Source organism: Macadamia integrifolia, unplaced genomic scaffold (assembly GCF_013358625.1).
Source record: "Macadamia integrifolia cultivar HAES 741 unplaced genomic scaffold, SCU_Mint_v3 scaffold1258, whole genome shotgun sequence".
NCBI lineage: Eukaryota > Viridiplantae > Streptophyta > Magnoliopsida > Proteales > Proteaceae > Macadamia > Macadamia integrifolia.
In genome coordinates this window covers 104,281-117,315 of record NW_024868135.1, presented here as the reverse complement: position 1 = coordinate 117,315, position 13,035 = coordinate 104,281, and positions in this window count along the sequence as shown.

The following is a 13,035-nucleotide window of genomic DNA, read 5'->3' as shown; positions in this document are numbered from 1 at the left end:
AGCCAGTTATCAAGTCTGTAGTCAAGTCTGTTGTTTATAATTTCGTGTCGGCCTCCCCTCTCGAGGAGAATCTAGAGTCCTTGTATGGCGAGTCTGTTGCTCCTTCTTTCATGAATGAAATTTCTGATTACAAGTATGACTTGCCTCCTTTTTTTGATGATGATCTTAATAAATATCAAGAATCAATAAAATAATACAAACCAAAGAAAGCCCAACCAATCCGTGAGGGTACTCAGGTTATTAATCTAGGAAAAGACCAATGCCTTTGAGAGGTAAAAATTGGCATTACCCTTGTGACGAAGAAGCGTAATAGATGATTATTCTCCTGAAGGAATTCGCTAAGGTCTTTGCTTGGTCTTATGAGGATATACCTGGTATCGACCCCAACATCATGTAGCATCGATTTCCAACTCACCTTGGGGCAAAGCAGGTAAAACAGAAGCTCTAAAGATTGTGGCCAGAATGGAGTGAAAAGATAAGAGAAGAGGTTGTGAAGTAGTGGAATGCAGGGTTTTACAAGTGATGAAATACCCCCAATGGTTGGCCAATATAGTACTAGTACCAAAGAAATATGGCAAGGTACGAATGTGCGTGGACTTTCGAGATCTTAATAAAGTAAGCCCTAAAGATGACTTTCCATTACCTCACATTGATGTATTGGTGGATAACATGGCAGGGCATACTTTGTTATCATTTATGGATAGATTCTCAGGATACAACTAAATAAGCATGCACCCAGAAGATCATGAGAAGATAGCCTTCACCACTCCATGGGGAACCTATTGTTACAAGGTGATGCCTTTTAGATTGAAGAACGCCGGGGCAACTTATCAGAGAGCAGCTATGGCCATATTGCATAACATGATGAATAAAGATGTGGAAGTCTATGTGGATGACATGATAATAAAGTCAAAATATCGGCAGGGACATATTCCCGCACTAAGGCGATTCTTTGAAAAAATCAAGAAGTATCAGCTAAAGTGGAATCCTCAGAAGTGTGTATTCAGGGCAATAGAAGGAAAGCTATTAGGTTTTTTGGTGAGTGAAAGAGGCATTGAAGTTGACCCTATCAAGATTAAGGCAATTCAGGAAATGCCCACACCTTGAAATGAGAAGCAAATATGAGGATTTTTGGGTCACATCTAGTATATTAGCAGATTCATAGCTCAATTGACTACAATCTATGAACCAATTTTCAAGCTGCTGAAGAAGGATCAGCCCATGAATGGAATGACCAATGCCAACAAGCTTTTGACAAAATCAAGGAATACCTCATGAACCCACCAGTATTGACACCGTTGGTGGGAGGTGAACCACTTCTCTTGTACTTATCTGTGGGAGAATATTCCATGGGCTCTTTGCTAGCATAGAAAGAGACGAAAGAATGGGCAGAGCATGCCATATACTCCCTTAGTAAGAAGTTCCTAGAATATGAGACACGGTACACATCTTTGGAAAGAACTTGTGCGGCGTTGATTTGGGAAACAAAAAGGTTACGACACTATATGGTTTCCTATCTGGTGCACTTAATCTCAAGGATGGATTCCATCAAATACCTCTTCGAGAAACTAGCCATAATAGGAAGGATGGCCTGTTGGTTGCTTTTTCTATCAAAGTTTGACATCACCTATGTTACTCAAAAATTTATCAAGGGACATGCTATAGCCGATCATTTAGCTTCCCACCTCTCAGGAGATGGAAGATCCTTAGATGATGCCTTTCCTGATAAAAAAAATCACATTAATAGAGGAAGAAGACACAACTAATGAACGACAATTATTCTTTGATGGAGTAACCAATCAAAAGGGGTGTAGTGTGGGAATATTGCTTGTCACTCATGATGGTCTTTATTTATTTTCATTATTTCACCTCGATTTCCCCTATACCAACAATATGATCGAATATGAAGCTTGTGCTTTGGACTTGAAGCTGCTTTGACTATTGGAGTGAAAAGAATCAAGGTTTACGGTGATTCATCCATCGTCATCTGCCAGACACAGGAAAAGTGAAAAACTAAGGATGAAAATTTGAAACCATATCAAGAACATTTGGAAGAGGTGGTTGAACACTTTGAGAAGATCTCCTTTGAATACTTCCAGAGGGATAACAACAGGTTTGCAGATGCCCTTGTAACTTTGGCTTCTATGGTAGAATGCAATCATATGGCCAAGTTCAACCATTCTTGGTAGAACAAAGAAGCAGGTCCATTTATCAGAATTCGGTAAATTCTCTCACTATGGATGGTCGGTCTTGGTTTGCTCACATATTGGATTTTATTAGGGAAAGGAAGTACCCAGTTGAAGCAACTGACAGAGAAAAGAAATTTCTAAGGAGATATGCCACCTATTTTATCCTTTTGGAAGATTTGTTATATAAGAGATCCTATGACGGAATACAGTTATTGTATGTGGATGAGGAGCAAGCGGCAACTATTATGGAGAAAATTGATCAAGGTCTTTGTGGACCCTATATGAATGCCAAGATGTTGTCTAAGAAGATCCTTAGGTTAGGATAATACTGGAACACAATGGAAGCAGATTGCGTGGACTTTATCAAGAAATACCACAAGTGTTAGATATTTGCTAACATCATACATATCCCGCCAATAGAGTTGCATTCGCTCAGTTCACCTTGGCCATTCTACACTTGGGGCATCGACATCATTGGGAAGATCGACCCCAAAGCATCCAATGGTCACAAGTTTATCTTGGTGGCCATTGAATATTTCACAAGGTGGGTAGAAGCTCAGTCCTATGCGGTCCTCACATCTGCTAAGGTAGCCAAATTCATCCAAGAAAATATCATTTTTCGATATGGAGTACCTCAAGAATTGATATCAGATTAGGGATCCCATTTTTGGGGCAAGACTCAAAAAATCTATACAAAGTTTGATATCAGAAGGCATCACTATACCACTTACAAGCCGTAGACCAAGAAGGCAATAGAAGCAACCAACAAAAACATCAAAGTCATTCTGCAGAAAATGGTAGAAACACATAAGGATTGGGCTGACAAGTTACCCTTTGCCTTATGAGCATACCAAACTTCTGTATGATCCTCAATAGGGGTAACCCCTTTCTCTTTGGTATATGCGGTTGAGGTAGTTCTACTCGTGGAAATCTTGGTACCATCCCTAAGGGGGCTTCTTGATCGTCAGCTACCTGAAGGAGAGTGGGTGAAGGCCAGACATGATGAGCTCAATTTTCTCAATGAAAGCCGTATGAAAGCCATGGATAATCTGAAGAAATATCAACTGAGAATAGCCAAAGCCTTCAACAAAAATGTGAAGCCCCGCCACATAGAGGAAGGTGAACTTGTTCTTTGAGAACAAAGAGCCCCAATTCATGACCCAAGAGAAAAATTCAGGCCCAACTGGAGTGGCCCATTCACTGTCAAAGAAATTCTCCAGGCAAGGCTGTGAACTCATAGACCATATGGTGAAGAATTACTCGGACTGGTCAACATGGATCAACTCAAGAAATATTATATCTAAAATGGTGAATAGCCTGAACTACATCAGATCTGATTCCTTTCGAGGGATACATAGGTCACTTGACATGTGCAAGTGCGGTCTCAACTATCTAAAGGTAATAAATTGGTTCCTTGATTGATAATCAAAGTATCTTAAAAGATCATTAAAGTTTGTGTCCCCCAAGAATAGCCATTTGGTATACAAGGCCATTAGGTATTTGTCATTCGCCTATTGGTCTGTAAATTCTTATCCAAGATTCTATCCCCTAAGAATCACCATTTGGCATGCAAGGCTATTAGGTATCTATCATTCATCTATAGTCCATTAAAATCTTATCAAGGATTCCATCCCCTAAAAGAAAATCACCATCCAACACTAGTTTATCAAGGCCAGTTTATTCCCCATCCTTGATTCCTAAAAAAAAAGAAGGAGCTTGATGCAACAGTGGTAAAGGCTTATTTGAGTCATTAGCTAATGAGTAATGCTTTGATAAATCATCATATCTCTTTTGTTTGTGATGGTTTCAGGAAAAGTCATAAGCTCGTTAGATGAGACGTTGAGGAAATTGACCTTGAACATAAACATGAGGGCGCCAGGATTGTTTATAAATGTGTCATTTCTCGATCGGATCGGGTGTGTGAAATTACATCACCAATTACTCCGGCATATGCCTCAACACTAGGATGCCAATTTGCATGTATTTTGGTTTGGATTAGAGAGATCTTCCCGACTCTTGAAGAATTCCGAGTTTGTATGTTATCTTCAGCCAAAGGCAGGTTATTCCAACCAACTTCGAAGAAAGATTATTAAAAAAAAAATTCAGGACTTCTTCGGATGGAAAGAAGTGTAAATGAAGCAATTCATCAAGTATGGGAAGATTGACATTCTGAACGTGGCCCAGGTCTTTGTCCAATGTCCACCAATGAGAGGAATCCATCAATAGAGATCACAGGATTCTTATTTACTTTCCATGATAGCTCGCTATGTTCTTTGAACTCTTGGGCGTGGTACATCGTCCGTTCTAGTTGAGGTGGTAAAATAGTTGAAGAAAGGATGTGACATCATCCCTACGGTTCTTATAGAAACATTTAAGGGATTCGATGACATGAGCCATGGCCATAGATTCGGACTAGATCATTATCGTGGGAGTCCTGCTATTTTTCAGATTTGGCTCTTTGAAAAATTGAAGTTCACTAAGCCATTAAAAGGAGGCCCACTCAAAACTCTTTGCTACTAGGATAAGAGGGAAGTTTTGAAATTCAACCTCATCATTGACTGGGAAAGGTACCTACAAGAAAGGACTATGCAAGATATTGCATGGAGGTGACTAGGGAGGCCACAAGAAGATTTTCTAATGGGATTGACTCACACATCCTTTTACATGCCTACGTACATCAGCCAACAATATGGGCTCGAGGTGATGGACCCAGAGGGGTTGGTGAAATTTCACCCACCTCAAGAGTTGTCTCCCCACCTTGTTACCTACCTATCCTGTCTATGGTAGGAAAGTTGTTCCCCTTTCCATGTGATTCACTTGGTAATAGAATGAGGAAGTATTTGGATTTTAGTAGTATCCCGATTATTCTAACTACGACTTGAGTTGTGGAATTGATTATGCCTAAACATTGCAAACCACAAACAAAAACAAAAAGCAAATTTTCTCTGTGTCAAAGATAGATTTCCACTCATAAGACACCAAAATAAAAGGTGGGAAAAAGAAAAAGAAAATATGTACATGTGTTTACACTTGTAGGAACTACAGGAATAGGTCCCTAAGGAGTAAAGTCATCATCTGAACCATACTCTAAGTCACCCCCATGGAGTACTGGGGAACTCGCAGATGCTAATTCAGTCTGCTCCAGGCTCTGTGTCATATCCTAAATCAGTGCATCCTACTGTGCAATTTCCTGCTCGTAGGAACTGACTTGGCTCTCCAAGGCGACGATCCTTCCATCCTAAGGAATGCAGGAAAGGATTAAGAAGAAGAATAATGAAAGAAGAAGGGCAAAAGAAACAGGAAAGTGGGAAATACCTTGGCAACAATCGTCTCGCACAAGCCATAATGCATCCTCTTAATCTCAGAATAGACCTCCGGAGACACCTGAGAAAGAGCATATCAGCCAAAGGAAGTCAAGAGTCAATTGAAGGATGATTAGATACTTACATAGTCATAAGGAATGGCAGCCCAAGGGAAGCATCTACATCTGTGCTCCACTCCAGAAGATGAGGGAGGCTGGGGTTGGCCACGTTTGGATAGCACCAAGTAGGAAAGCCACAGAAGGGGATGTTGGATACTCTGAGAGAACCACTAACACTAGTAGAGGGTCTAGCTTACGAAGGATCAACAACACTGACATGCGACTGAATAGTAGAAGGGTCTACATGTCATGTTCTCCCCTGAAAGAACATTATTCAAGACCAAAACAAAAAGAAGTCGAAGCATGAAGGAAATACTCAAGAAAGGGTAACATACAACTAGACCATCAGAACCATGAGGGGTGAATACTATCTCCTCCTCCAAGAAGACTTTGTAGTCCCTATCCCAGTTGAGAAATGATTCATCCCATACTCCATTCGCCAAACTCTCAATCTCGTCCGCATGGATGATCTCTGGGCAATGCATGGTAGGTGGAGGAAGATAGGGAGAGAGATGTGACTGGAGATCAGACCACTGGGGCATGACTCTCTCTCTCAGGTACCAGACATAGCCCCATATGCCTCGGAATAGGACCTGGTTCTCAGATAAGCATCTGGCCATGACAATTTCATCAGAGTCTGGAATATGAGAGACTGGAATGGCCTCCAAGTGATCTGTAAATCCAAAGAAAAGAAAGTACAACACAAGACAAAAGGAAGTTTAGTGTCAAATATGGCCTACCTCAGTAAGACCATTCAGAAGAGAACAAGCAGTGGTCCCGGGAGGATGTCGTTGGGCCCTAAGCACTTGATTCTCTCCCACCTTGTGGCTATAGGGAAGAAAAAGGCCTGAGGATCCCTCATTTTGGGAGCTATAATCTCTAGGTACTTAAAGCACCAGGGCTATTTTAAAAGATCAAAGTAAGGAAGTGCAATCCAACTGAATGAAGGGAAATAGGTACAAGGATAAAAATCACCTGAAGGATGTAGCCCGCCCCCTTGACACCACGGTCTCCATATGACAACAGGTCTAGGGTCCACAAGAGGCATGCATAGGCGGGCCCACCCCAGTCCCAGGAATGCACTTATTGAAGATCCTAGAAGAAGAACACCAGACGAATGTCTACTCCCCCTCAGAGGTCACTAAAAAGAAACTGACCCAAAAAAAACAACAAAAAAACATGGGTCACCTGTGCCATATTTCTGGGGTTAACCCACAAGCCGGTTCTCCACCATCGTGCACTGATATCCCCAAGATGGATATATGTCTAATCAGCCGCAATGGTAATACTTGTCAGGTCCTCAAACTCCTTGGCTATCGGAGTCTCGGGAAGGGTCATGGGTCTACCCCCAAATGGACCGCCCATCAAGGCATAAAAGCACAGAGGCATGATGGTAATCTCGCCAACAGGACGATGAAATGAGTGAGTACTTGGCCACCACCGCTCCATCAAGGCCCCTACCAGTGCCAAACTAAATTTTTGGGTCTCTATAAAAGCTAATAGTTTCAAGCAGGAGAAGTCGACCATCTCCTTCACTCTACGAGGAAGTATCCTATACTATGACTGAACCATATTTGGGTGGCCATACAGGGCCAAGGTAGGTGGTTCCCTCCCTTCATGTTAATGGAAATAAAGAATATATATACAAAAAAAAAAATACAAAAAATATGATCAAAATAAAAGATGAATGAAATGTAAAGACTTACCCAAGAACTCCATGCCAAGTTACAAATATGATTCCGAGTGTTGTGGAGAGTCTGTCCAAAGTATTAATCAGCCCAACCCTCATCCCTTTGAGAAAAATTACTACAACCCTCTAGCTGGATTTCTACACAAGTCTTTCTCTTTCTTTTTTCAGACATATTTTCCAAATCACAAAAAACCACAAGAAATTTTTTAATTTGCACAAAAGCCCACAAGAATGTCAAATTCTCCAAATGACTCCCTCCTCAAGAACTTTGAAGATCTTCATGAGAAAGATGAAGAAATTCAAGGAAAACCTGACGATCTTTGGAAAAAATTTGAAGAAACTCGAAAAGATGCAAAATAGTTTGGATCTTCAAGAAGATTTCAAAAACCCGAACTCACTCACTCACAAATCGTTCCCCACTCAGAAAAGTTAGAATGAGGACTAAACAAGGGGGGGGGACCATTTTATGGGTAAAAAAAAAAATTTAAGATTCCAAATCAAGGGTCAAAGTTCAAAGTCTAAATTAAAGATTCTATTTCAAAGGTCAAAATTCAAGATTCCAAGTCAAAAGTCTGAAAGATTAAAAATCTAGAGAAGAATCAAAGAGTCAAAGGAAAAAAAAATCAAGAATCAATTATTAATGTCTTTTACAGGGTTGAAAGAGCAGCGAATTTCTTTCCTAAAATTGATAGCACCAAATAGCCTAGCCCGGTTCGAAAGAACCCGCCTGGAAGACTAGATAGCCCAGCACGGTTTGAAAGAACTTGCCTAGAAGACCAGATAGCCTAGACCGGTTCGAAGGAACCCGCCTGGAGGTCAAATTCCATGAACTGGCACATGTAAAGCCCAGCTAAGTAAAAATCGAAGATCAAAGCATGAACATCTTTTATAGGATTGGAAGAGCAACGAATTCCTTTCTTACAATCGGCAGCGCAGGTAAGTCCTAAAACTCTAAAGTAGTTGAGAGATATTATCTGTTGCATTTTTCAACCCTATCCATAATGAGCAAAATGATGACAGCACATGCTCTCGGTGACAAAATGTGATCGTTCTTTTCTTTGCCATTTGACTGTTGGCATAGGCCTCAGCCAAAGAGGGGCATTCTGTAGACACCCAATTTTGTCACCCTCCTCCAGCTATGATGAAATGTGGATCTTGGACGTGACTTTTAACTTTTGATCAACAGAGATGATGATTGACCAAGAAAACCCAAAAACATTCCCCACCTATTTGAAAACCCCAGAAATCCCCACGTAGGAGAGAAGAGGGTATAAATTTGACTTTTTATTTATGAAGGAATCTGGTTAAGATGATCATACATATGGATAGTGCTTGAAAATACGATTCCGATGATATATAACACGTTAAAATTAAACCGTCGGATCTCCAGTAATCGTCCCTGGAAAATTATGTCTTCTCGTACGTATGCCACTCACACTGGCAAGCCTGCTGGAAACTAGGAAATATTCCCTACCGATCCAAATACCCAAAATTCTTCCCCTACCTGAAAACCCTAGAAACCCCACGTGGGAGAGAAGAGGGTTCAAATTTGATTTTTTATATATGAAGGAATCTGGTCAATGTGACCATACAGATGGATAGTGCTCAGAAATATGATTATGATGATATATGGCACGTCCAAATCAGACCATCGGATCTCTCGGACGCCAGCTAGTAGGTCAGCTCGGACGCGTTGCCTCTGCCCACGTATAACCCAGCCCATGTGCCCATTGGCTGCTGCTAGCGCCTCTACCTACTGTAGCCTATACCTGCTGTAACCTGTGCTTACTGCTGCGCTGCCCATGCACAGCTATAGGCCAGCCCATGCATTATGCCTACCCATCCTTGCCCCATGCATGCCCAGCCTATCCACATTGCCTGTCCATCCTTGGACTGGGCCTGCCCTCCCATGAATCCATGCTGATTATGCCCCGTGCATTTCAACCTATCCTTGTGTGCGACCGTCGATGGCCGGGATTTGCGTTCCACTGGTCCCGTGGGTGAAGAAATTTCTTCTTCATCCATTTTCATGTATGCACTACTCTACTGGCATACCCTAGGCCATAATCTCCTATTAGTCCAAAAATCCACTTTTTGCCCCCATTGGATACAATTTTTCTCTCCTCTCGTTTGTCCAAAAACTCACTTTTTACCTAGTGGCTAAAATTTCTCTCTCCACCTGTTAGTCCAAAAACCCCCTTTTGTCATTGGTTAAAAAACCCTTTCCACCCACTTCAGTCCAAAATTCCCTTTTGTCCAATAGTTAAAAGAATTCTCCCTCCTCCCCTTGGGCCTGAAAATACTATAAATACCCCCTCCTTTGGATTTATACACACCAAAAAATCACAACTCCACTTAGGAAGTGAAGCTCTGCCCTCTCTCCTCCTCCCCCTTTGAGTTTCTTCGGGTCTTCGGAGCGATCTTTCGTCAAGATCTGAAATTTTGTTTGGATCCTCAAAGTGTTCTTCGCGATCTTGAAGATCTTCAATCCAAGTTTGTAGTTCAATCCATTTTTTTTCTTCTAAAAATAGCATGTTTTTGAGTGTTCTTGATCTTTACTGAAAGTAGAAATCCCCCCTTTGAGGTTCTTTGGGTCTACAAAGAGATCTTTGTCGAGATTCGGAGTTCTGCTCGGATCTTCAAAGTGTTCTTCGGGGCTTTGAGGATCTTCAATCCATTTTTAGGTTAATCCATTTTTTTTAGAAATAGCCATTCCCAGTGGAAGCTCTGTCAGAGTGCCACCTCAGCCTAGCCCTCCCCTAGCCTATCCCTAGTGGAAGCTCTACCGTAGTGCAACCTCAGCTAAGACCTCTCATAGCCTATCCCCAGTGGAAGCTTTGTTAGATTGCCACATCATTCGAAGCTCGGAAATAGCCTTCCCTAGCCAAAGCTCTGTCCGAATCAAAATCTAGAAATAGACTTCTCTAGTCAAAGCTCTGTCTGAATCCAAATCAGGAAATAGCCTTCCCTAGTCGAAGCTTTGTCCGAATCAAAATCTAGAAATAGCATTCTCTACCCAAAGCTCTATCCAAATCCAAATTTGAAAGTAACTGTTCCTAGCCATAACTCTACCCGAATATCATCACAATCAAAATCTCTGGAGAAAGGAAGTTGGTGGTCAAGACCATCTTCCCCTAAGCTAGGAGAATCTAAAAGATAGCCTGAGATAGTACTAATCAGGGGCCCACCCCTCTTGATCCAAAACAAGGGTTAAGTTTAGGTACAATTTCTCAATCGAATTGTCATTATGTAGACTCTATATAGACCTTGTTTCAGTGTACATAGTCATTTAAATCCAGTCAATGTATATATATGTGATAACTTAGCCATGCATGTGGAATATGAATAATTATGAAAAATGTTCGTTCTTAAGCATTTATTAGGAAGACTTGTTGAACCTGGTAGATTGGGTGCCAAACACCTTCCCAATTCTGTAACCTAACACTTACCCTAAATCTCTGGTCCATACCAACTTTGGGGCCCTTTTCTTTGAAAATGGGTCCACCCTCGAGTCCTAGGCCCATAATTCTAGGTGGTGATTCCAAACCCTTTTTCATTATCCCGATCCCTGTATTGGACCATCATCAAACCCCCATCTTAAATGACAAACTTTACACTCTTACGAAATAGGCCTCCATATATCTCCGAGCTGTGATACGATGGTGTGGGGCCCACGAGCGAAGCACACATGACACCACCCCTCCCCCATAAAAGGAGAAGAGGGAGGAGAGAGGACAGAAAAGGTGACTCGTAGGGTCATCGATCTCCGGCCATTACCCTCACATATGGCCCCCACAGAGTTGAAAGAATTACAGGTGTAACTTCAGGATCTTTTAAAGAAGGGATTTATTAGACCTAGTGTGTCTCTATGGGGAGCACCGGTATTGTTCATCAAGAAGAAGGATGGAAGTATAAGGTTGTGTATTGATTATCAGGAGCTTAATAAGCTAACCATCAAGAACCGATATCATTTTCCAAGGATAGATGATTTGTTTGATCAGTTGCAAGGTGCCAAGGTATTCTCCAAGATTGACCTTAGATTGGGCTACCACCAGCTCAGAATTAAGGATAGTGATGTCAACAAGATGGCCTTTAGATCAAGGTATGGGCATTATGAGTTCTTGGTGATATCATTTGGGTTGACTAATGCACCGGTTGTATTTATGGACTTAATGAACCGGGTATTCTAGGATGTCTTAGACAAGTTCGTGATTGTATTCATTGATGACATCTTTGTCTACTCCAAGAGTGCAGAGGAACATGCTGTTCATCTGAGGTTAGTACTACAGCGCCTGAGCGAGAAGCAACTCTATGCCAAATTCAGCAAGTGCGAGTTCTGGTTCTCACAAGTGGCATTTCTAGGTCACATTGTTTCAAACAAGGGTATAGAGGTTGACCCAGGCAAGGTGGGGTCAGTTCTAGAGTGGGAGACTCCCAAGAGTATAGCATACATACATAGTTTTCTGGGATTGGCCAGATACAATAGGAGGTTTATTGAGAACTTCTCCCACCTTGCTACCCCAATGACCCAGCTCACATGGAAGGTTGTGAAATTTGAGTGATCTAATGCTTATGGAAAGAGCTTCAAGGAGCTAAAGAAAAGATTGGTATCAGCTCCAGTTTTGACTATTCCAACTGGTACAAGTGGTATGGTTATGTATAGTGATGCCTCCAAGCTGGGATTGGGTTGTGTATTGATGCAGCATAAGAAGGTCATTGCTAATGCATCCCGCCAGTTGAAGGATTATGAGAAGAACTACCCCACCCATGATTTGGAGTTGGTAGCAGTGATTTTCGCACTGAAAATCTGGAGATACTACCTGTATAGTGAGAAGAGTGAGATCTTCAGTGACCATAAGAGCCTCAAGCACTTCTTCACTCAAAAGGAGCTCAACATGAGGCAGAGGCATTGGTTAAAGTTGATGAAAGACTATGACAATACTATCCACTATCACCCAGGAAAGGCCAATGTGGTAGCTGATGCATTTAGTCCAAAATCCCAGTCACTGACTTTTGCATCACTAACCACCAATGAGCATCTTATAGAGGAGGCCAGGAAACAGGATTTGGAGCTACTAGTGGAAGGTGTCACCTTGTCACTATCGGCATTGGTAGAAAGACCTAGTCTAGTGGATAAGATCATTATAGCTCAGGGTACTGATGTAGAGTTGTAGAACCTGATAGAAGAATGCAGGGAGGGAATCCAGAAGGACCTAGATTTCTTTGTAACTAAAAGCGGGATTCTCAAGTTCAAGGGGAGGTTGTGCGTGCCTAGTGATGGTGATTTGAGAGACATAGTTTTGAGAAAGGCACATAGCTCTCCATAGTCCATTCACCCCGGCAGCACAAAAATGTATAAGGACCTCAAGAGTTCCTATTGGTGGAAAGGAATGAAGAATGACGTGGCCACACACGTGTTTAGATGCTTCACATGCTAGCAAGTCAAGGCTCAAAGACAAAGGCCCCATGGTTTATTGCAGTCACTGCCTATTCCGGAGTGGAAATGGGAAAATATTACTATGGACTTCATCACAGGCTTACCCCACACTCAGAAGGGTATGAATGCCATTTAGGTACTTGTGGACCGCTTGACCAGGGTAGCTCACTTTATCCCAATCAAGGTCACATTTTCTATGGACAAGTTGGCCTTGTTGCATATTGACAACATCATCAGGTTGCATGGTGTACTAGTTAGTATTATCTTTGATCGAGATCCTAGATTCACTTTAAAGTTC